This window comes from Malaclemys terrapin, chromosome 24, assembly GCF_027887155.1.
Source record: "Malaclemys terrapin pileata isolate rMalTer1 chromosome 24, rMalTer1.hap1, whole genome shotgun sequence".
Classification (NCBI taxonomy): Eukaryota; Metazoa; Chordata; order Testudines; family Emydidae; genus Malaclemys; species Malaclemys terrapin.
This window is the reverse complement of record NC_071528.1, coordinates 7,431,666-7,456,184: the sequence shown is the minus strand read 5'-3', so window position 1 is coordinate 7,456,184 and position 24,519 is coordinate 7,431,666. Positions and strand designations below refer to the sequence as shown.

General features: G+C 51.9%; 1 protein-coding gene across 3 annotated transcripts in view; it reads left to right on the top strand.

Annotated features, from left to right (window-relative positions):
• Positions 1-24,519, top strand: part of LINGO3 (leucine rich repeat and Ig domain containing 3) — a 128,220-nt gene that overhangs the window by 44,865 nt on the left and 58,836 nt on the right. The window lies entirely within an intron of this gene.

The following is a 24,519-nucleotide window of genomic DNA, read 5'->3' as shown; positions in this document are numbered from 1 at the left end:
TGTCATGTGAAATTACTGATCTCCTAGGCTTCTTGTAGATTACAAAGCAGTGGAGAGCTCAGGGAATTGGTTGGATGGAGCCTGACCTCGTCTGTGGCTGGACAGAGGTTGATGCTGAGGGTTTGATCTATTAGTTTAAGCACAGAACTGGTTTCTAATCACGGTCCTGCCCCTGGCTCCTTCTATGACCTCAGAAAAGTCCATTAAACACCGTGCCTCGGTTTCCCCATGTGCCAAAAGGAATCATACTGCTGCACCTTGGCTCCTGTCTGGCAACCTGAAAATCACTAATTATTACTTTCCATGCTGAAAGCGCTTGCCAAAGACAAGCTAATGCTTCTCACCCCCGTCAACTCCCCTAGTGCCTACTGAAGGTACGTCTACACTCCATACAGCGGCATGTGGAGTATCCCCTGCTTTCCCCCCGGCACCGGTATAAATGGCAGCATCGATGGTGGGGCACGGCTCAGGCGAGTGACACGTGAGGCCTGTGTGTGTGTGTGTGTGTGTGTGTCCTACACAGCTCTCTACAGCCCAGCCAGCGCCTCCCCGGTCTACACTGCTGTTTTTAGCACCGTAGTACCCCGCTGCTGAGGTCTGTCTGCAACAGAGCTGAAATGATGATCTATCCTCCAAGTCCGACTCCCTTACGCTTTGGTGGAACATCAATCCAGATATAAGCCAGCCCCGGCCCCCTTAGGAGCGGGGGAGCTGGAGCTGACGGAGCCACTTCCATTGTCTTGCGGGAGCAGGTTGTTTGTTTCCTTTAGTCTTTGGAATAAATTAATGAGTCTCCAGGTCTCAGCAGGCCAATTGCCAGGGTCGCTGGGTGATGGGTCCCGTTCAGGAGGGTGTTGATAGCATGGGTCTCAGGGCATCCAGTGTGAATGGGATGCTCGGCCCCACCCAAAGGAGTATAGCTGGGTGCTTAGATGCCCTGGTGATGATGAGCGTGGTATTAATGTCCAGCTACAGAGAAAGGATTTTCACCCATCTTGATTGAGTCTGTCCCAGTTTCAATGCCATGTGGCTGCTTCTTGCCAGGTGGGTTTCCAAGATCATCACCCCAGTACTTGCACCCGTCATTATGCTGCGCTGGGGCAATATTGCTTGGTGGCCACTGTTCCGATGCGGGAACGCACAAACATCCGTCCTCCAGGCATGCCGCTGGGCGTGGCAAACCCTGCTTCCCGTCTCAGAAATCCATGCAGCCTCTACTCGTGCTGACAGGAACCCTAAGTCCCAGCACTGTCCTGGGGTCCTAGAAGCCCCACAATTAGGAGTAAGTGGGACCAGTGCAAGGATCTTTCACATGTTATATTTTCTAGGGCTTTGCCCAGACTGGTTTTAAATGTCTCAAGCGATGGGGCTCCTCCCTTTCCCTTGGGAGACTCTTCCATAGTCAAGTAGACCTCACTGTCTGGGCATGATTCTTATCAATGGATTAATAGACAATCCAGTGTGCCCACTGCAGAGCAGTCCAGGAACCAGCTATCTTCTGAAACCTAGCGGGTGGAAGTGTTGCCTAGTAGACAGAGCATTGGATTTGGACTCAGGCGACCTGGATTCTAGTCCCAGCTTTGCTATTGGTCTGGTGGGTGACCTTTGGCAAGTCACCACTCTGTGCCTCAGTTTCCATATGTAAACGGGGATAATGGTACAGCTCTCCTTTGTAAAGTGCTGGATAAGAAAGCGGTATTATGCAGCCCAAATTTGGACTTCCCCGAGTCCCCCTCCCCCACTTTTCCCACCTCCGTGGGGTTTGAACCCTTCCGGTGTCTGTAGATGTTGTATATTTCACAGGCACGTGCCCCCTATGGTCAATGGGAGTTGACTGGGAAGACCGAGAGTGGTATGTGTCCTGCATGTGATGGATCTATGGCTGCTAGGGGACTATGCCATGCTAGGATAGTCATGGCAGTGGATGTCCCATAGGCTTGGAGTAGCCATGCAGAGGTCCCCGTCAGGCTGCTGGGATCTTTTCCTGCAGCTGCTCTGATCCCAGAGGTTGCTGGAGCTGTCCGTGTGGTACACGCAAGGTGGGAGAAGAGACGTGTGCATTAGGAGACAATTGGAGAGCATGTGACGTGAATGAGGCCAAGTAAATCTGCTTTCTGCAAAGTAGGCTCTGAGCTTTGTGATAATGCCGGGGCTGGATTGAATTGCTGGAAGCGGGGGGACCCCCCTAATAATGGTGGGAGTGAGCAAAGCCCATCCGCAGGAGAGGCGCCAAGCACGTGTGAGCTCTGGGATCACTCTGCTGCTGCTAGCTGCAGAGTGTGTGTCTCCTTTGAAAAGGTTTCCCATCCCGGGGCTGGCTCCTGCACTACACAATTCTGCAGGGACCTGCCTCGTTATCAATGGAGTTACCGAATCCGGTGCAATGGGTCAGTCATTTCCTCAGCCTGCATCTTTTCACCGTGCCACAGACCGAATGCAGGGCTCAGAGGTGCTGGAGCTAGGCGTGCTGGGGGTGCTGCCTCTCTCCCGGCCCCAACTTAGCCCTGCCGCGACCGGGAGAGACGCGCCCCTCCCACGGCCCCCACCCATTCCTGGTCCGGACTTGCCATGGCAGGGCAAGGCGCCCCTCTCCCCCAGCCCAATTGCTGCTGCAGGGAGAGAGCGAGCTGGGGGGAGTTTCTCTCCCCAACGTAGCGCTGGGGCAGCCTGCACCCCAAGCCCTTCATCCCCAGCCCCACCCCAGAGCCCGCACCCTCAGCTGGAGCTCTCACACACACACCCCCGCACACGAACCTTCTGCCCCATCCCTGAGCCCCCTCCCACGCTCTGAACCCCTCGGCCCCACCATGTACACCAATATGGAGGTGATGTGTCACACATGGGTGGGAAAAGTTAGAGACAACTCTGCCCCTGGCTTGAAGTGGTTTCCATCATATACAAGGTTTACAGTTTGATGCAATGGCTCTCGGCACCCCCACTCTACAAATTGTTCCTGGCAGGGCCCAGTCCAACTGGTGGGGGCAGCAATCCAGGCGTGACTGGGCAAGGGACCGAAAGGCCCTTAACATCTGACCATGTGGGGGATGGTGTCAAAGAAATATGGCCCCTTTGCTCTGAAACCCTCCAATCCCGGATCCTGATCAGAATTTTGCATCTTTTCCTCTAACGGTCCAATCCAAAACCCAGGATTCTCTTCCTCCTCGTTGTCTTCTGTCCTACGTGGTGCTTGAATCACATAGTGCCTTAATCTGGGTCCTCAAGGTTTATGCCACTTGAATTACTCAGAAACATCTCGCCAGTGATTTTTATCTCCGTCAAGGGCCGAGAGGAGAGGAGGAACTGGTGCTTAGCTCAGCTATTACACATTTTCGAGCCAATTAGCAGTCGCCAGACAGCGCAGAAGTCGGGCCCGCAGGTTTAGGCGAAGAGGGAATATATTTCAGAGCAGTTCAATGAAATGCAATCGGAGAAGAGCAGCGAATAGGATTCGAGCTAAGCAGCTGGAGCTGAGTAATATTAAGAGCGTTAAGCGTCTGTGGAATTCAGTAATTTAGCAGGCCCTGTGTCAGATATATGCTGGGACGGAGCTGACCACCCTTAAGGGTCAGGAGGGAATTCTTTGTTGGCTTGCCTGTCATTGCTTCTGGGGGTGGGGGTTGCAGTGGTGGTGGCTGGGTTATATTTTTTTAGTATTTAGAAGTTTTAAAATTGAATAGGCCCAAGCCATCCTTCAGGCATTTCAGTCACAAGGGATGGTGCTATGTGACTGTGACTTACTGATAACAGGAAAGGAGCATGCAGTGTCTGTCTTAAAGGACCAGAGGACTCATCAAACCAGATCAACCCAGTGGCTTATTGAAATCTAGCGTGTTGCTTCCTGCAATGGTTAATGCTTTGAAATGACCCACGAGGCCCCTAGCAAATTGTGCAAGGCTGCACGTGGGAGGGAAAATTCCTTCCTGACCAGCCGATGCCCTGAAGCTTGAGGTCTGGTTACTGATACTAACGTGTTTTGCTGTCAATAATATTGCTCTTAAAAGTCCCCAATCCTTGGGAAATGCAGCCCCAGCACTGGACTCTCTGGCCCCTCTGGGCAGTGCGTACCACAGGCTGTGTGAAGAAGTGTTTCCTTTCATATGTTGTAAATTTACCACCCTAAATTTCACAGCCCTCGCACTATGGAGCAGGGTAAAATGCAGGGACCGATTGCGTTCCGCGTGGATGAGATTTGGATGGAACAAAACCATTCTCACCTGTCAAGGAGAGCCCGGCTTGTTTGTCCAGACCGCCTTAGTGAGCCAGCCCTGTTGCCTGGGGCTACACCCTGTGCCCCCATGCAAGAGATGAGAATTTAAGTCACCCTTAAACCCATTGGGCTCAAGTCTCATCCACACTAAAGCCCTTTTACGCCTCTCGGGTGGTATAAAGGTGTGAGGAAGAGGACGGTCCGAGCACACTGTACTACAGCCATTCTGTACTTCTCATGGGAAGCAGAGAAAAATTAGGGCTGCCCTAAGGCTGCTGTGACGTGGACAGGGGACGGGAAAGGCCTCTGGTTGCATTAGGATACAGAGAAAGCACAGGGGGCTAGAAGACGCTTTCCCCCTCCCTTCCAGTCTGTTTCTGCCCCAAACACAGAACAAGAGGAGCTGAGCACTGGGGCTGGTGTCTTGCTCCCCAGACTTGCAGAGGCTACGAACCCTCTAGACTGAGATGGAGCTTCAAGGCTGGAGAGTATGAAGCAAGCGAAAAATAGAGGGCTTTCTGAGGAGCTGAGAGGAATCTCCGCTCCAGGGTTGCAATAACTTTAATAGCTTCTCCTCTACAGACCAGTATTTAAGTGTCAAATATTATTTCGGCCAGTTGGGTCCCAAAGCACTTGGCTACCTGATGGTTCACCCTGAGTCCAGTATTTTGGAATTGCTAGTGAAATGCAGACCCCTCTGGGGTGAAACGCAGCTGTTGGTTAACCGCGCACAGCAACAGGAAGTAGAGAATATGCTGTCGCCAGCTGAAGGCTCAGCCGGAGCTGAGGGAGTGGGGTGTATTATTCAAATCGAAATGTTGCTGTCACAGGGTGACTGGCCCCTTTAAAGGGGGAAGCGGGGGCGGGTCCAGGGCACCTGTGTCTGATTACCTGCTGCCCAACTGGGCTTAAGGGAAGGCACCCGATCCTTATACAAGAGGAAGCTGTGGCAGAGGTTGTGGTAAAGCTGCAGGAGACTGGGAGGAGGGTTTGGGCCAAGGAGCCAGAGGGCTGAGATTGGCTATCGAGGGCTGAAGAGCTCTGGATGGGGCAGAAGACCCCAGAGCCGCATAGGACCTTTTGTGTTGTGGGAAATGGGGATGGACTTTATTTGGGGACCCTGAGGACTTTTTTTTTTTTTAACTTTCTCTTATTAAACCAGCCCCGGGCAGTGTTGGCATTAGCCCCGAGAGAGATTGTGTGGAGGTTAAAGGAGCCCTGAGAAAAGGGGAAAGTGAGGCTGGGTGCCTCCCTTGCAGTGTTACGTGGACCAAGACAATGGGTCGAACTCAGGGTTTCTCAAACTTCCTTGCACCGTGGTCCCCTTCTGACAACAAAAATTACTACACGACCCCAGGAGGGGGGACCGAAGCCTGAGCCGAGCCCCGCTGCCCCAGGCAGGGGGGGCCGAAGTCCAAGGGCTTCAACCCCAGGTGGGGGTCCTGTAACCTGAGCCCCACCACCCAGGCTGAAGCCTTCAGGCTTTGGTCCCTGGCAGTGGGGCTTGGGCTTGGGCCTCAGCAAGTCTACCGCCAACACAGTCACGACCCCACAGTTTGAGAACCGCTGTTCTAAGCCAACCACCCGCCACTGCATTTGTGAAAAGTGTCAGTCTTAAAAGATCAGACTTGGTTTTATGTCTCATTTGACAGATCTAATACTGTGTTCTTCATAGAATCATAGTCACGTAGGCTGGAAGGGCCTCAAGAGGTCACTTAGTCCAGCTCTGCTCGCTGAGGCAGGATTCAGCATGCCAGTCCTGGGTCCGTCTGCAAAGCCTGGGATCTGTATGCTCACCTCTCTGGAGTCGCCCACAAATGAATCAAACACCCTGAGGCTGCCTGCTTTGCTGCACACCTCTGCACTTTGTTCCCTATGCCTGTCCGGATCGTCATGGAGCTGGGATCCACTCTCCGTGCTGCTCAGAGAGGGTCTGGGAAGATGTCCTCAGCTCGCCCCACCTTGGGGACTGAGATGACAAAGTAGTGGTGGCTCAGACTGGATGCTGGCTCTTGGGGATGAAAGTTTGTGGGGCAACGTCAAGCATTATTTCCCCCTGTAATGGCATTTCGCTTTCTTCACTGGCTGCTCCCAGGATCGTGGGAGGGCAAGAAAACTTGAAATGCAGCTGCTGTGGACAGCTCGTAAACAAATGCCTTGAGCCCTGGATTGCTCCTAACTGGAGCTGAAACGCAGAGAGAACCAAACAGTCTCTGGACCTCTGATGTTCCACTCTCCCTCCATCCAGGATCATGGTTCTCCAGGAGATTCCAGCCCAGAGGCCACCAGCGCTCTCTGCCCACTAGGCAGGAGTCTGGCAACTTGCTTCCAAAGCTATTCACTCCTCTCTCCCAGCCACGTTCTCGGACGATGTCCAGCTCCATACAGAGTCCAAAAAACTCCCCCCTCCCCTCCACTTTCCCCACCCAATATGGGGTATGCTCAGAGGCAGGGGCACCCTGGCATCTTCAATGAAATGCTCTGTCCAGTAGAGAATTCCCTTTTACGATGATTGCACCTCATCAGATCCAGAACTGGAGTTAGGTCTGAGTGATGCCATTTAGCTAGACAGTCTCCTTCAAACATATACACCTCTACTAAGAAGTGTGTGTGTGTGTGTGTGTGTGTGTGGTGGGCCCAGAGGGTGGGAAGGGGGCTTTAAAATTTAAGTAATAGGAACGTCTCTCTCGGTTAAGACTGAGAGCTGCTGGCCGTGTTGTATCCCCAGACCGCTGTGCGTCTGGCAGTAGTATATAATGCAGGGCAAATGGATTGGGAAGAAAAATGAAGACAGAGAAATGGGAATAGAAATCAGTAGTTCTTCAAGAAGAGTTTGAAAGCCATGATTCCACCATCAAGAAAAGCTGATAATGTGACTATGAAACTATAGAGACCGTCAACGGGGGCAGGGTCTGTCTTTCTGTTCTGTGTTTGTGCAGCGCCTAGCGCAGTAGGGTCCTGAGCCATGACTGGGGCTCCTAGGAGCTACTGCAAGGCAAGCGGTAACAAACAATAACCTATTCAGACTAGTGTTAAAGATGCAGCACGGGCAGTGCAACAGATATGACAATTTCCTTCCCTACCCTTGGGAGACCTCATTGAATGAAGCTGACGTTTCTTTGGGGTCCACTGTATTAAATGAATGGTTTGTGTATTATTGTGGGCCGGGATTGTATGTAACCTCTGGAGAGGGGAGATGTGAGACCCACTGAACAAGGGCCAGATGAGAATGGCCTTTAGGACCAAAAAACATTAAGTGGTTTTGCTGGGGAGTATCTAGGGGCAGGAGAATCCAAATCCCACCCCCTCCCTTTCGGCGATGCGTAAACCCAGCCTTTTGAGGCTTGTCTGCTGATCAGCTGTTCCACGAGGCCAAGATCAAAGGTCCACCCTGTAGAAAGGAAAGACTGACTGAACTATTCCTGGTTGTTATGAACTTGTAACTTCGAGGGAAAACCCAGCTGTGGGTTTTACAGGGCTGCCACCTGCCAGAGCCCAAAGTTGGAGTTGGGGTGTCCTCTGGCATGCGTGTAGGTTCCTTTTGATTGTTTTTAATGTGTTCTCTGGACTGCTTTCACCTTAAGGATAACTGTGCTTGCTTCGGAAGAGCTGGATGGTACCTTGTAACTATGAGCACCTACAGTGCTCATAACCCCTGGAGAGAAGCAAAGCCTTTTAAGTGCTCTGGCTTGCTGTGGATCTCACAGCATAGGCCGGGAACTGTGCAGCCTGGAAAACCCCTGGTCAGGAGAGAGAGAGAGATGCGGGTCTGTACCCAAGAGAGGTGACAGCTGAGGGGCTGGAGTACTTCTCCTCCCTCTAGATCCATGGTTCTCAATCAGGGGCACGCGAACCCCTGGGGGTAGGCAGAGGTCTTCCAGGAGGTACATCAACTCTTCTAGAGATTTGCCTAGTTTTACAAAAAGCAACATAAAAAGCACTAGCGAAGTCCGTACAAACTAAAATTTCATCCAGACAATGTGACTTGTTTATACTGCTTGTAGCGGGGCGACCTGGCTCCCAGGCGCCCCTGGAAGGGACGAGCCAGAACAGCCACCAGAGTGGGCGGAGCCACCGCCGCCTGTCTCCGCCCCCCGGAAGTCAAGGGGCGGGACAGGAAGTATAAAGGCCAAGCCACAGCGCTCAGTAGCTGGCCGGCAGCGGGAGAGGACAGATGCTGGTGCCCGAGCTCCCGCGGACCTGAGCCTGCCGAGAGCCCGGTATCCTGAGGAGCGGTTTGAGCTTCCCCCCGCCGAGGGCCCAGAGGGAGCGACAAACCTACCCGGTGCTCGGGGCTCGGAGGAGCCCATGATCTGCGACCCAGCAGACGGAACTCAGGAGGAACAGGTACCCATGGAGGAGGAGATGGGAACTGGCCCGGGGATAGCAGACCCCGAACCCATGTCAGTGTGTTGCGGTCAGGATCCCCACTGACTGCGCGGCAGACGGACTGCTGCAGATAGGGCCCCGGGCTGGAACACAGTGGAGTGCGTGGGCCTGTGTTCCCCCTGCCACCCCGCGCCGGGTGGCAGTCTCTCCTCCTCCTTGTCCAAGGGGCCTGGGCCTCTGACAGACTATTCGTTTGCTGCCCCGCCCTGACCTAGGGCCTGGGCTACCACAAACTGACCCAGCCCCGGCTACAAGGCCTGGGCCGCTGATTGACTATTGGTTTGCTGCCCCGCCCTGATCTAGGGCTGGGGCTGCTAATTGTGTGCTCAATCCCTGCCTAAGGGCCTGAGCCCGGAACTGTTATTAGCTTTGTAGCGGGGCGGCCTGGCTCCCAGGCGCCCCTGGAAGGGACGAGCCCCACCCCGGAACTACTACACTGTTGTGTACACTGGACTGTAAGTTCAGTATTTATATTCCAATGGATGTATTTTATAACCCAATGGTAAACATGAGAGTCAGCCATTTCTCAGTAATAGCTGCTGTGATGCTTTTGTATTTTTATGTCTGATTTTTTTGTAAGCAAGTCGTTTGTAAGTGAGGTGAAACTTGGGGTACGCAAGATAAATCAGACCCGTGAAAGGGGTACAGCAGTCTGGAAAGGTTGAAGGCCACTGCTCTAGATATTCCCCAGGAAAACCACTTCACACTTTTTGTTCCAAGAGTCCATTCTTGTCTGGCCCATTGTTCAATACAGTCCTTCGAACCCTCAGGTCTCACATCTGTCACATCTCTCCCCCTCCCCATCCATTTACTGCAATGGACCCCAAAGATGCTTAAACTTAACTCAGTAAGGTCTCCCAAGGATATGGCAGGAAATACCCATACCTGTCACATCTCCTGAAGGGTCCTGGTCCAGCATGCACTGGGCCCAGTCTATAATCCAACACGCCTATGGGTAGACATAAGGATTCATGGACGAGTAGTGCTATCTACTACAGCAGCAAGTGAAACACTAGCCTGGATGGATGAATGGTCTAATTTGCTATGGCAAATCCTCTGTACCCAGGATTGACTCTGTGGGAAGCCGCTTCTGCTGAGTTTGCGACAAAGCCCTGATCAGAAACATGGCAGGGCTCTTCCCTGGCCGCTCTTCCTACGCCAGATCCGGGAAAGAACAGCTTGGGCCAAAGCTCCGTTGAGCAATAGCAGAACGGTGACCTGTCGGTCTCAGGAGAGGGAGAGATGCGTGTGTTTCAGGTAGGAGGTTGAGCTGCCATGCATGCTCTAGAACCATGTCATTAATCCGCCTTGTGATAGGTGGATAATTACAGCGTATGCTTCTCAGCTATGATTATTAATCATCCTTTTCCTGTATTTCATGTATCGTGCAGCGGGCCGTGGAATACTCCCCAGGCTATGTGATGTGAGGTGCAGGGACCCCTGGGGCCAGTGTATAGGTACTACAGACCTTTTCCCAGCTGTGTCACATTTAGCCTCGTATTTGCAGCCTGACCCCATTTGGGTGAAACACCCCTGGGAAAGGCTTGAGCAAAGCCATTGAGCGCTGCCCAGACAATGGTCCCAGTGGCGCCTAACGCCCGTGAGCTATAGTTGTGTATCTTCAGCATGGGTGTGGGGCGTGCGGAATCTACGGCACTCCCCGTGCAACACCCCATTCCGATTCCGACCAAGATGGAGCATTGCAAGCTGGGATCTGTAGTCTCTCCAGGAGTTGCATTTGTGGAACCCAGTGGATAGCGTTTGGCCCACGGGCTACGCTTTGGCCACCTTGGGGGCAAGGGCTGTTCAAGCCCTGCCATCCAGCACGCTCTGAGAACACTATGTCCCTTCCAGTGGGCAGGGAGCCACCAGCCAGGCTGCCCTGCAAACGCACCTCTCCTCTGGCATTGGCATTTGGAGTTGTCAGGCAAGAGCTACTGGATCTTGTCATCTGACCTGCATTGGGTGGCGGGCTGTTGGGACAAGGGTAACCAGCAAAAGCAGGCTTGTGTCGATGCTTGGGAGGAGCTGACATCTTCCTTTGCAAGATCGCTGGGCTCCAAGGGCAAGGGGGAAGCAAGCCTAAGTGCTTGGAGAAGAGAACTGGTATCCGTGAAGGCAGGCAGGAGACCTCGGCAGGTGTAGGGAGGGAGGCGAAGAGACGAGATAAGTAAGTTAGAGCAGGTGGAAGAGAAGCAGAAGATCTCTCTAGAAGCCAGGGATGGGGAGGGACAACCGATTACCCCGGAAAAGAATCTAGCTTTGACTCGAGGGTCATGTTTGCATCTTCAGGCAGTAGGAGCTGATGTCTGGAACGTTGCTCTTATGGTTTCTGCTGTCAACCTGTCTAGGATGAGAGCCCTGGCATTCAGACGTACCGGATTGTTCTATATGAGGGTTCATTATGGAGACTCTTTGTTGGTTTGTTTTGTGTAAATCTCTCAGCAACGTAGTGGGGTGGATTTTGAATGAAGAGAGTTAGAGAGATGCTAGAGGACGTTCCCCAGGAAGCTAGGATTCCCCATCCACTGTCAGCTCCTCGGCTGGAGGGTGCTATAGAAGGGCACCGTGCTATGGAGATATAACAAGCAGAAGGATTTTAAGAGTGCTCAGACTCTGGGGCTTAAGCGCTGTGAGCCAAATACAGTAAGATGCGTGAGGGTGATAAGGATTGTTGAGCCAAGGGACTCTCTGTTGGTGTAATTTACAAATTGAGGGACGAGGAGGAAGACGTAAGTTATACAAGCGTCAACACCTAGACACGCAGACTGCCCTCTGAATTCATCTATGTCTCCAACACAACACCCAGTCGCCACTTCCAAGTTGACGGTAGGTGATGGTCAAGGCCACCGCACGTCAAGCAAACATGCCGTCAGACTCGGAAGATGGTAAAGCCTTTGGCCATCCTAGTCTGTTTATCCACAGAACCATGGGCAGCAACAGTGCAAAGCAAGCTTCCCCCATCCCACACCCTGCAAGCCTGCCTCTGCCCTGACCCGGAGGGACCGTTTCTTGAAGTCGATGCAAACTTTACTCTGTGTGGCCCAGTCCTTGGCTTGCTGCCGGGATTATCGACAATCTCAGGCGTGACAGTGTCCCTGTGATACGGACGTTAGGAACTGGACTGAGACCCCGCGTCTCCTTTTGCACAGGCAAGGATACAATATAGGCGTTATATTTGGGAAGTACAATCCTGGATCAGATTGAAACCTGTGGTCTATTCCCTTATCCGTTCCCCTGAGTCAGTCCGTCCCCCAGAACACTGGCTTTAGAGGAATTATACACCTGGTCAATATAAAAATTCTTACAGGATACTAGCTAACCCCCGGAAGTGCTGGGTGCCAATGAATGGGCCCCGTGCTTCAGTCTTTATTACACGCCGTGACCGTGTTGCAATGTTGTAAACTGTGGTCGTATCTAAATGGCTTCTCCCTGGGGAGCCTCTTTTGGAGGCAGAGATTCAGACATAGTTGGTGTCTATCGAGAAGAAAAGCAGATTGGTTACAATCTGTGGCTGAATATGCAGAGTTGCCAACACCAAGTGCTCAGAATGCCACGCGTCAGGCCCCCACAATCACGAGTTGGGGTTAAAATCATGAGATTTTTTTTCTTTCAAAAAGAAAGGATGGGCTCTTTGTTTGCCTTCTGGGATTTGAGCTTTTAGGGAGTCACGTTTTCAAGCTTTTCTCTGCAATCCTGAGGGCCGGAAATTTTTCCTATTTAGATGAAAACCGAGATTCTCACACAATCGTGACTCCCAGAGCTGGGGCTTTACGGAAAAACTACCAGCGAATGCAAGACTCGCGATCAGAACAGGAGAGCTGGCAACTCTGCAAGGTGCAGACGTCTGAGTTCTCAGCTGTACTGGGCAGAACGTGTGAGGTCCTGGCTCCATTGAAGTCAGTGGGAGTTTTGCTACTGATTTCCGTGGGGTCCGGATGTCACCCAGAGTGGCTAAAGAAAACCAAACCCAGTATTTTAGATTGGGGGGGATCCTTTCATTAAATGCAGAGCAATGTCCATGCAAAGTAAACCTCCCAAAAGGAGAGGCTAAAACTCAGCATAAGTCAGTGCAGTGGTGATCAGCTGTTCGGCAGCAGGCGCTGGGAGGAGGGGGCGGGAAGAGGTGGCACGAGAATGGAGCCTTGGGGGAAGGACAGCGTGGGGGCGGGATCTTAGGGGAAGGGACAGGGCCTCAGGGTGGGGCGGGGGTGGAGCACCCACCCAGAAAAATGAAAGTCGGCGCCTGTGTAAGCCAGCGTAAAGAGGGATATTAGTCTGCATACCTGGAAGTCAGGGCTGACCTGAGCACGGGGTTATGTGACAGGAACCAATTAGTTGCATTCCTGTGTACTGACTGGAGAGCGACACCGTACCGTGATCACGTGTTGATTGGGTGAACCTCCCCTTGCCACATCAGAGGAACGACCTCTCCTTCCAGGGAGTCTCTCCTGACCCACACGTTTATTATGGGGGGACGTTGAAACCTGGTACTTTCTGGAGACACACAGACCTCAGTTCTCTGTCCCAGCCCAGCAGCTCTCGGTGAAGGAACAGACGTGAGAGGGAGCAAAGATGACTTTACTCCACCTTTGGCACTTGACCATATTCTGGAACTATCTGGGAGTCTGTCCAGCGCCTATGGTAAGGTAGAGCAGCCTCGAGGCTGCTTAAATTTACAGTCAGCTGCAATAGCCCTCATTGGAGAATAACCAGAATACAGAGCACTCAGGTCATACCCTTTCCCTCCCCATGTGATGAGGGCTGTGAAATGGCGACATGGAGCCAGCTTTGGCTTTAAGCCATCTGAGAGAGCCTCACCACGAGGGCTATCCCCCAGTGGCAGTTCACTGCATTTACTGCCCCTTAATGCCTCTGGAGCTGCTTAAAGGGTCCAGACTGCAGTGCAGAATTGATCCCCTAGACTTTGGAAGAGTCTTGAAACGGGGAGAGAGCCATGGGCCATTGCAAGTTATTTTGACAACTCAGCCTCCTGCTATGTAAGGTTTTCATGTTTCTTAAACAATTCCTGTAAGTAAGCTGCAGGAATGCTTAGGGGCCATTTCTGCTGTGACCTGACATGAGAGCATATTTTCATACCATCAGCTTGAATTTCATGCAGTCCTCTCTCTTTGTGTATCTCACCAGTAAAATCTGCTTTGACTTAAGCCATTTGAATCAGGTCATGATCCTGTTAGTTGGGGCAGGTACGTACTGCGTATTGCATATCAGTTGATTATCAAGAACAGAATTATTCAGGGTTCCCAACACACTGATGGTGCGCTGCAAGATTCGTGATGGAGAAATTAGGGCAGAAGGGGTGGGATTTTAATCAGCAGTTTGTGTGATGCCCTTTTGAGGTAGAACCCCCCATTTGGGATATTACCTTCATCTTTTGAAATTGGATTGGCTGCTTATGTGTGAAGTAAGGTAATTGTTCTGAGCAAGAGAACTCTGTGTAAAGACCAGCTGAAGGTATTTAAGAAAACCTATTAGAGAGGCCAGTTTGAGCTCTTGAGAAGCTTTCTCTGCTAAGGATGGGATAAGACTCCAGCAGAGAGTGCAAACGAAAAGGCAGGCAGGTGCAGAGTGGGGGAAAGTTTCATATTAATTATAGGTGGAGAGAAAATAGAGACCATCTGTTAGGGTTCCCTCCCCACTCTGAACTCTGGGGTACAGATGTGAGGACCCCCATGAAAGACCCCCTAAGTTTATATTCCACCAGCTTAAGTTTAAAAACTTCCCCAAGGCACAAATTCCTTTCCTTGTCCTTGGATGGTATTGCTGCCACCACCAAGTGTTTTAAACAAATCTTCTAGGCCACTTGGAGCCCTATCCCCCAAAAATATCCCCCCAAGCTTCTTCACCCCCTTTCCTGGGGAGGCTTGAGAATAATATACCAACCAATAGGTTAACAAAGTGAGCACAGACCAAATCCCTGTTTTTTAGGACACTGAAAATTAATCAGGTTCTTAAAAGAAGAATTTTATTTAAAAAAAAAGTAAAAGAATCACACCTGCAAAATTAGGATGGAAGATAACGTTATGGGATAAATAAAAAGATTTAAAACACCGAGGATTCCCCTCCAACTCTGCTTCCCAGTTACAAAACAGGAATAAAATTACCTCTTAGCATAGGGAAAATTCACAAGCTAAAACAAAAGATAATCTAATGCAGTTCCTTGCTATTACTTACAATTTCTGTAATTTTAGATGTAACATTTCAGGATCTTGTTAGGAGCTGGGTTACCTGCTTGGTCTCTCTCTTCGTCCCCAAAGGGAACCAACAAAGAGAGCACAAACAAAACCTCCCCCACCCCCACCCCCAGATTTGAAAGTATCTTCTTTCCCTATTGGTCCTTCTGGTCAGGTGCCAACTAGGTACTGATTAACCCCTTACAGGTAAGGGGATTCTGTACCTCTGGCCAGGAGGGATTTTATGTTACTGCATACATAAGGGTTGTTACCTGTCCCTTTATATTTATAACACCATCCGAAAACTGCATCTGAGCCTCTGTAGGACTTAGTGAAGATGCTACCTAGGCTTGTAGTGTAGACCAGGGCTCAGCCTCACAGTGAACTGGACATGGCAAAGCGGAGTTTTTAAGCGCACCGGAGAGGGTGTTCTGAAATAAGAAGCAAATCAGGGCATCTGCTATGCGGCATGGACCGCGCTCCTGTGAGCGTGCTGGTCACAACAAAGAATTCCATTACCAGACATTTTTGTACGTTGCCCTCCTTCAGCTTCTCAGAGGGAGTTACTTCTCGGAGCGTTTTTATGACCGATGTAAGGGAGGAGAAGAAATTATTTGGAGTCTTCGCTAGGTGAGAGTTGACATGTGCACTGGGTGGGGGTGGGGGGAAGGTGGAGAAGAGGTTTTTAAGGTCAAGCTTGGCAAAGCCCTGGCTGGGATGATTTAGTTGGGGATTGGTCCTGCTTTGAGCAGGGGGTTGGACTAGATGACCTCCTGAGGTCCCTTCCAACCCTGATATTCTATGATTCTAAGCTGGGGTGGCAGATGAAGTCCGTGGAAAGAGAAAAGAAGCCAAACTGGAAAGAGTGGGTGCCTTCAACTGCACAGGAGCCTTGCTTCAAAGGAATCACACAGCCAGAAGCTGCAGCCAGACACGAGGGGGAAGATGGAAGAACGAAGCATCTAGGGAGGCTTTAAAAGCTGTAGGAAAAGTTGAATCAAAATTGGTACGGAGTCATCTTGCCTTGCGACCCGAGTGCTGTCCGCCACAATTATGCCGTGTGTTTCTATAGTGATTTCCATCTAAGAATCTCAAACACGTATTGGATCTGGCCACACAACATCCTGAGCGCTGAGGAAATTGACAGTGGGACTTGCCCAGGGTCACAGAGGGAATCTGCGACAGAGTCAGGAGGAGAACCCAGGAGTCCTGACTCCCAATCTGTGCCTGGACATGAGCCAAATACCTGTAAGAAAGAGGAGGTGAGTAACCTGGCTGGAATCCACAGGGAGGAACTGGGGCCCAGATGAAGCAAAGAGGCTGGTTCGCTGCCTCCCAGGTAACAGGACAAAAAGGGATACAAATGATTCTAGATGGAATTTCCCAGCACTGTTTAATGATAGTCTGTGGACCAACAACTCAAGTGGAGGAAGATTTGATAGGGACCTGGAAGAAAACTGAAGATGAGGTGACACAGATAATCTTCTCTGCGATCTTCCCAGTACCAAGCCCCAGGCTGGTTTGAGCCCAGGGAAAAGAAAATCTTTTGTCTAACTCCAGTAATCTATGTGCATAATGTGAGATGGAAAATGGAGTTGGTTATTAGTGGACTTAAATCCCTGGCCGATGCTGCCAATTCTGCTGCTTTTCCCCACAGACTTCTGCTTTTTGGCCTTTCCTGCTGCAACACCCAGTCAATCAACATGGGCTTGGTGCAGAAGGATTTCATATTAAACCGGAGAATGATTTGTGTGGGTGAAGAAATCGCCCTGGGACTAAAATGCTGTCTGTTTCCCTGATTTACCTCCTAATTTAGATTCTTCAGATTCAGATTTCCTCAGACTTTCACCCCAGACATTATTCTAAAGCATTATTCTAGTCTGCTGGTTTGTGCATGTATTTATGCAAATATATGCGCATTTTCAATGTCTGGCTTTTGTGTTTGTGGATGTTGGTACACAAAGGAAAAAGGAAGAAGCATGGAGAAACAGAAGTGCTATCGAATGCCAGCAGCTCTGCTCTAGTGGCTATTAGTGAAACTCATTGGGATGTTAGTGGTATGTGGAATGTCAGTACCGTTACTATAAGCTACCTAAGGGGAGAGAGAAAGGAAAGTACATCAAAAGAATGTACAGGGCTGGGGGTGGGGGGTTTAAAGATAAGCTCTTTCGGTCAGGAGCTCTCTTTGTTTGTACAGCACCTAGCACGACAGGGGCTTGTCCCTGACTGAGTCTCCTGGATGCTACAATAATAATACAAAGAGTGAGGTGATGCAGCTCTCTGATTTAGGAGGATACAATGACTCTGAGGAACCTGCTGCAGCACCCAGCAAAAATTCCTCCAGAGTGCCAGCCATGGAGGGATCTAACTACCCCAACCGCTGCTGGGGAACGGCTCTAGTGTGAAGCAAGGAGCTTCTTGTCCCCAAGAATCAGACAGGCACAGACAGTACTGCAGAGATTTATTCACAGCACCGGGAAGACGGACAAAATAGCTTCAAAAGTATGGTGCTGCAGTGACCAATTATATACCTTTTTCTTATCACTTCATTTGCATTTCTCTTGTACTTACAGAGACCAACATTGTTTCAGAGAGAGAGCGAGAGAGAACATTGAACATGATAATGACAGGAGCAGAGCATACGCATAAAACTATTTTGATTACATCAATTATCTATGACTACCTTAAGGCGAAGGGGTGGGGTGGGAGTGAGTGGTCACAGATATACGGAGAGCTGTGTGTGTGTTGGGGGGGGGGTTGTACTGTTCTTTCTTACCGAGAGGCCGAGTTACCGGGCGGACATCTGACCATGTAAGTCTATCAAGTGTTTAAAGCTGCCACTGTCCTTGGGCCTCTGGTATTTCTGATTGCTAGTTACGTGGGTTTCTGTCTCAGCTGCTAACTGAATTTTTAACTCTTGCCTAACAATAGCATCAGGAAAGAGGTTCCTAAACGATATTAAAAAAAATCTTTCCAATCAAAAACTGTGAGGCTCCAGCTAGAGAGGAGACTGTCATCAGAGAGACGAACGGGAGGTAATTTTAAGGAAGAGGCAGTGCAAACCGTCAGGGGACTAGAGGAAATGAAGAGTCCCTCTATTTCCAGCCGGGCTAGGCACAGACTGAAAAGTGGGGAGGAGGTGAGAATATCTCGTAAATATTAAGAGGACATAAACTCTAAGAAGAAAGAGATCTGGATAGTACAAAGGGTCTAGCTAGGAGGGGCTGGTGATGAGGGCCATGTATGTACCTACATAAGTACATCTAGGACGTGACGGGGTGTCCACCCCACACTGGCGAGGAAGGGGTTAAAAGCAGCCTAGGGAGGCTGCGCAGGGAGCAGCCAATCCGAGAGAGGCTGTGAGGAGCAGCCAATCAGGACCCAGCTGGCCCATCTATAAAGAGCTGCAGGGGCAGAGGCAGTCAGTTGTTGCTGGGATTTGCAGGCTTGAGGCCCTGAGAAGAGAGCAAAGAAGGTGCTGTTGCTGCTGGGAAGTGGCCCAGGGAATTGAAGCAACACTGGTGGGAAGTTAAGGAGAGGCAGCAGGCGGCTGCTAGCTACGGGTCCGTGGGCCAGGACCCAGACTAGGAAGATTCCCCGTGCCCACCCCCATCCCCACCACTGGGGAAATCTGAGACACCCTTCCCGAAAGGGGAAACCACGGTTGTGACCTAGCTGGACGGCTGAGTCACGAAGAGGAGCCGGCGGTTCCTGGAGCAGGAGCGGGGCTGCAGACCAGAGAGAGAGACGGAGTGACGGCGTGCAAACCACAGGAAAGGGCGTAGCACCAGGCAGAGCTAATCCCTAGGAGGGCCAGGGGGAAGCGCCATCCTGCGGTGAGTGGTGCACCCCATCACATAGGGTTAAGATGAAGGAAAGGAAAGGTTAGATGGTCTATCAGCAAAAGCTTCCACATCCAAACATCTCAGAGACAGGAACTGTCTCCTGTGGGAACCTTGTTGCTTGGGACCCTTCAAGACTGGATAATAATATAATATATGGAGATATACCTATCTCATAGAACTGGAAGGGACCCCTAAAGGTCATTGAGTCCAGCCCTTTGCCTTCACTAGCAGGACCAAGTACTGATTTTGCCCAGATCCCTAAGTGGCCCCCTCAAGGATTGAACTCACAACCCTGGATTCAGCAAGCCAATGCTCAAACCACTGAGCTATCCCTCCCCCCGTGTTAGAATATGTCCACCGGGGACCAAGCCAGAATTGGCAGGGAGCTGGCCTAGGTGAGCTATTGCAGTAGAACTCTTCCCCCTGGAACATCTGTGAGCTGGGGGCATAGCCTTGACTTATGGATCTAATATCCCCCGATGGCTTCAGGCTTTGACCAAGAGGTGCAGACAGGTCCAGTCATAGGGTGGTGGTAGAGGGCACACGCAGCATGCACTAAATAGGACCCAATGGAGCTGGCTGGCAGTAGATCCATGCTGAGTAACTGACGGGGGTCACACATCTATGTCAGCATTAGTGAGTAGTAGTATTGCTGTATCCCCTAGGACCCCAGTTATGAGCCAGGACCCCCTGGTGCTAGGCGCTGTACAAACAGCCAGTCCCTGCCCCCAGCTGCAGCTGTTTTTCCCTCTCTGCCTCTGCATTGGCTCTTCCCTTTGGCATCCCACCAGCTTGAGCCCTTTGTGATGTTACAGGCAGAAGTGGAGTCTGGAAATGAAATGACCAAGATATGCAGAGAGTGGCAGAGACAGTAGAATTGTTTTCTAGCCAGAGACTCTGATGGGATTAGGAATAATTCTCCATTAGACTTTGGGGGCGGGGTTTCCACCCACCCGGGCTCCCTTCATCTCCCTGCTTCCATTAGATTATCCCCACGCTTGGATTTCTAAGTGCCTGATCAGGGTAGTCTTGTCAGTGTGTAGTACGCAAGGCAATCACTGGCCTTCCTTGACCCTCCTCAGTTCTCCGCTCCGATTTAATCTCTTCTCCGGCTCTGCAGCAGCGACGATAGTGTCTCCGCTGCTCTAATCAGGCTGAGAAATGTGCCCTACTCAGAGCCTTGCACGGTGAAGCGGGGGAGCTGCCTAGAAGTCAGAGAAAAGGATTGGGCCTCTGGCACCCTGGGTGCTGTTCATAGCTCTCTGTCACCGGCCTTGTCTACCTGGGAAAGGGAGGTGCCTTTAGCAACCGTTCGCTAACACATGTTAGCAGTTTGTTAAATGCCACTTAGAACCTATTTTAGAGAAAGGGTGCGTCTACACTGGAGCTGGAGGTGCACTGGGTTGCAGCTGGGACACTAAAAACAACACTGTAGCTACAGAGTCTGGTTCCTGGCCAATGGGAGCTGCAGAGCCGGTGCTTGGGGTGGGAGCAGTGGGCGGAGCCCTCTGGTTGCCCCAACGCATAGGAGCCAGAGGGAGGACATGCCGCTGCTTCCGCGACCCACGCGGAGCCTTGGCACGTGCAGAGTTGGGCAAGCCCCCAACCCTGCTCCCCGGCAGAAACTCAAAGGGCAGATTAAAAGGTCTGATGGGCTGGACGCGGCCCACGGGCCTTAGTTTGCCCACCCCTGGTGTAGACATACCCTGAGCTGGCTTTGATCTAGCTGGTGTGAGTATCAATAGCAGTGAAGCTGCAACAGGACGGGCTTCTTGTGGCCTGAAATAAGTAGCCAGGGTCCCACTTGGCTTGTAAACAGCCTGCACTGAAGTCCGTCCTGCCACGGCTTCACTGCTATTGGTTCTCGCCCTGGCTAGATCAAAGCTAGCTCAGGTATGCTGACACCACGCTGCCGTCACCCCTTGATTGCAGCGTAGACGTTCCCACAGACTGCAGGGAGGGTTCGGAATCTTCAATTGTGTAAAGAGCTTTGAGATCTTTCTATGCAGAGCCCAGGTGACAGGCCAAGTGGAGTTGAATATTGTGCTGCTCAGAACAATCACCGTGTCTGACCCATGGTTAAACCAGTCAATCCTGTTGTTTAGAGCCGTGGTTCTCAGCCTGTGGAACCCCAGGGGTCTTGCGGACTGTCTCCAGGGTCCCGGAAAGACTTAGACTGAAAACTAACTAAACAGAATTCAATTATATATGCAGACAATAGATTTCTAAAGGGGGGCACAGCTCCATTCGAATGAGAAAAGGTTGAGAACCACTGGCTTAGAGGGGGTGGGGGGTTTAAAGCTAAGCTCTTTGGGTCAGGAGCTCTCTTTGTTTGTACAGCACCTAGCACGACAGGGCTTAGAGCACGTTACAAGTCCCACTCTGGGACTGCAGAGGGACGAGCCTACGGCTCCTAGTAGCTAGAGGGCCCAGTCCTTTAGCGCAATGGTAGAGGCTTGTGCATTTAGCACGGGATGGCTGAATGAAGCCCCATAATGTTCCCTGTGGCATTACCTATGTTGCTGTAGCACTCAGAGGCCCCAATAAGGAATCAGGCCCCATTGGTTGGTGTGTGTGTGTGAGAGAGAGAGTGAGAGAGATCAGGTCCCATTGGGTGGTGTGTGTGTGTGAGATCAGGCCCCATTGGGGGGAGGGGTTACTGAAAAGGCAGCTGGAAATGGGAGCAGATTGTGGCGGGGCTGAGAGGCACTTGCTGGTTCCTGAGGAACATGAAATACCTGGGTATCCTCCATGGGAAAAAGGGGTGGGCCAGGAGCCAGGTATTACGATTGGGTACCAGCTCAGATCCCCATTTTGGGCCTGCCACAGTCCAGGTGTGGTGCGACTCTGAGTCCCAAGTCAGTCCGTAATGGAGAGAAGAGGCTGGGTCTGATCAGAACTGCCCCACAGGCTGGACATTCGTTCACACTCAGGCCCAGTGCTAGGGTTTCTTTTGGGCCAGTTGCTGTAGGCAGAGGTCCTCCGAGCAGCCAAGCATGTTTTGCTCCATTTTGGGAAGGGGAGAGGATTGGATTTTGGGGATGTGTCAGCGAGCGAGGGACAGGGACAGAGTATCGATGGCCGTGCAGCTCCGAGAGGCCTCCCCTGCCACCTACTCCCACCTTCTCCCTTACAGCTACATTAAGGGTTCTCGGGTGATCTCCGCCCTTTTGCCAGGCATCATCTCTTCAAGGCCCAGCCTGGGCGCTGGCCAGGCCCGTCCAGAGCAGAAGCTGTTGTCATGCAGGCAGGATAGCGCAGCCTTTTGTGCCGGCTTTCAAAGGAAGCTGGAGCTTGCAGAGGTGTACGGTTCCGTGCTGTGATCCGTAGGGGAGTCTCTCCGTGCTGCAATGAAACAGCCGAGACACTCGAACAAACAGCAGCAGGACCTTTGCATCCATTCATCAAGTTCCCGTTTCAAGGCGGGTTTAATCTGTGTACACAGAACTTCAATAAGTATAAAAGATGCATGTTAAACCCCTCCTCATCCCATCCTCCCCCATCCGTGCAGAGCCACTGACTCGTGCCAGCAGCTCCTTGAACGCGTGACACAGCTCTGTGATCGTGCCCGGAAATGGGAGTAGGCAGCACTAGGGTTACCATTCGTCCGGATTTACCCGGACATGTCCTCCTTTTTGTTCTAAAAATAGCGTCCGGGTGGAATTTGTAAAGCACTCACAATGTCCGGGATTTCCCCCCTCCCCGGCAGAGCAGAGCGAGCAGCTGGGAGGGCTGCAGGAAAGTCCCGGGCTGGACTCCGGAGCAGCTTCCTCCTCCCACCCCCCCCTCCCTGCATTCTGAGCCGGCCGGCAGCTCCTCCTCCTGCAGCCCGCTCAGGCAGCCCTGTGCAGGGCCAGGGACCGGGTTTTGTGTTGTGCTGGGGAGCTCAGCCATGTGTCCGGCTGGCACAGAGCCCAACACCCTGTTCTGAGCAGCAGGGTAAGGGGGCCAGGGGCAGGAAGGTTCTGGAGATGGCAGTCAAGAAACGGGGGGGGGGGGGCTTTTTGGGGGGAGTGGAGAAAGTTTTGGGCAGTCAGGGTACAGGTAGGGGGTAGGGTCCTGGGGGGTAGTTGGGGGGGGTCTTAGGAGGGGGCAGTTAGGGGACAAGGAGTGCGGGGGTGGGGGGCTGGGAGTTCTGGGGGGGAGCTGTCAGGGGGCAGGAGTGTGGAGAGGGATCGGAGCAGTCAGGGGACAGGGAGCAGAGAGGTTTAGATGGGTTGGGAGTTCTGGGGGGGCTGTCAGGGGGCAGGAGTGGGGAGAGGGATCGGAGCAGTCAGGGGACAGGGAGCAGAGGGGTTTAGATGGGTTGGGAGTTCTGTGGGGGGCTGTCAGGGGGTGGGAAGTGGTTGGATGGGGCGTGGGAGTCCCAGGGGTCTGTCTGGGGGTGGGGGTGTGGATAAGGGTTGGGGCAGTCAGGGGACAAGAGGCAAGGAGGCTTAGATAGGGAGTGGAGTCCTGGGGGGCAGTTAGGGGCAGGGGTCCCAGGAGGGGGCAGTCAGGGGACAAGGAACGGGGGGAGGGTTGGGAGTTCTGGGGGGGCGGGAAGTGGGAGGGGCAGGGGCGGGGCTAGGGCGGGGCTCCTCCTGTCCTCTTTTTTGCTTGTTGAAATATGGTAACCCTAGGCAGCACGCACTACCCAGTCAGGACATAGCAAGTGGGACCGGGCCTGTTGACGTCACCTCGGGGCTTCCTGGCTTCGTTCCCAGGGCCAGGACAAGGTCCCACTCCTGAGATACCTGTGGGAACTTGAGGCCTTTATACCAACACGAGGTGTCGTCCTGGGAAGAGCCTTGCCGTACTCATGGTGGGAAGGCAGACTGCTCTCGGTTACCCCAGCGTTACTCCAGAGTGGCTAGTCCTCAAAATGCAGCTCTGTCAGAGGGCGGTTGGCCCTTTAAGGGAGCTGTGCTTAGCCTGACCTCTGACTAGCTATTTACCTCCTGGAGGATGGGTTTGATTTATTTTGCAGGTTCTTGCACAGACATTACGTCCCAAAGGCATTGAGAGCATGCAGAAGAATGATCCTCCAGATCATTAATCTTTATTAATGATCTGGAGGATGGTGTGGACTGCACTCTCAGCAAGTTTGCAGATGACACTAAACTGGGAGGAGTGGTAGATACGCTGGAGGGTAGGGATCGGATACAGAGGGACCTAGACAAATTAGAGGATTGGGCCAAAAAAAACCTGATGAGGTTCAACAAGGACAAGTGCAGAGTCCTGCACTTAGGACGGAAGAATCCCATGCACTGCTACAGACTAGGGACCAAATGGCTAGGTAGCAGTTCTGCAGAAAAGGACCTCGGGGTCACAGTGGACGAGAAGCTGGATATGAGTCAACAGTGTGCTCTTGTTGCCAAGAAGGCTAACGGCATTTTGGGCTGTATAAGTAGGGGCATTGCCAGCAGATCGAGGAACGTGATCATTCCCCTTTATTCGACATTGGTGAGGCCTCATCTGGAGTACTGTGTCCAGTTTTGGGCCCCACACTACAAGAAGGATGTGGATAAATTGGAAAGAGTCGGGTGGAGGGCAACAAAAATGATTAGGGGTCTGGAGCACATGACTTATGAGGAGAGGCTGAGGGAACTGGGATTGTTTAGTCTCCAGAAGAGAAGAATGAGGGGGGATTTGATAGCAGCCTTCAACTCCCTGAAGGGGAGTGCCAAAGAGGATGGAGCTCGGCTGTTCTCAGTGGTGGCAGATGACAGAACAAGGAGCAATGGTCTCAAGTTGCAGTGTGGGAGGTCTAAGTTGGATATTAGGAAACACTATTTCACTAGGAGGGTGGTGAAGCACTGGAATGGGTTCCCTAGGGAGGTGGTGGAATCTCCTTCCTTGGAGGTTTTTAAGGCCCGGCTTGACAAAGCCCTGGCTGGGATGA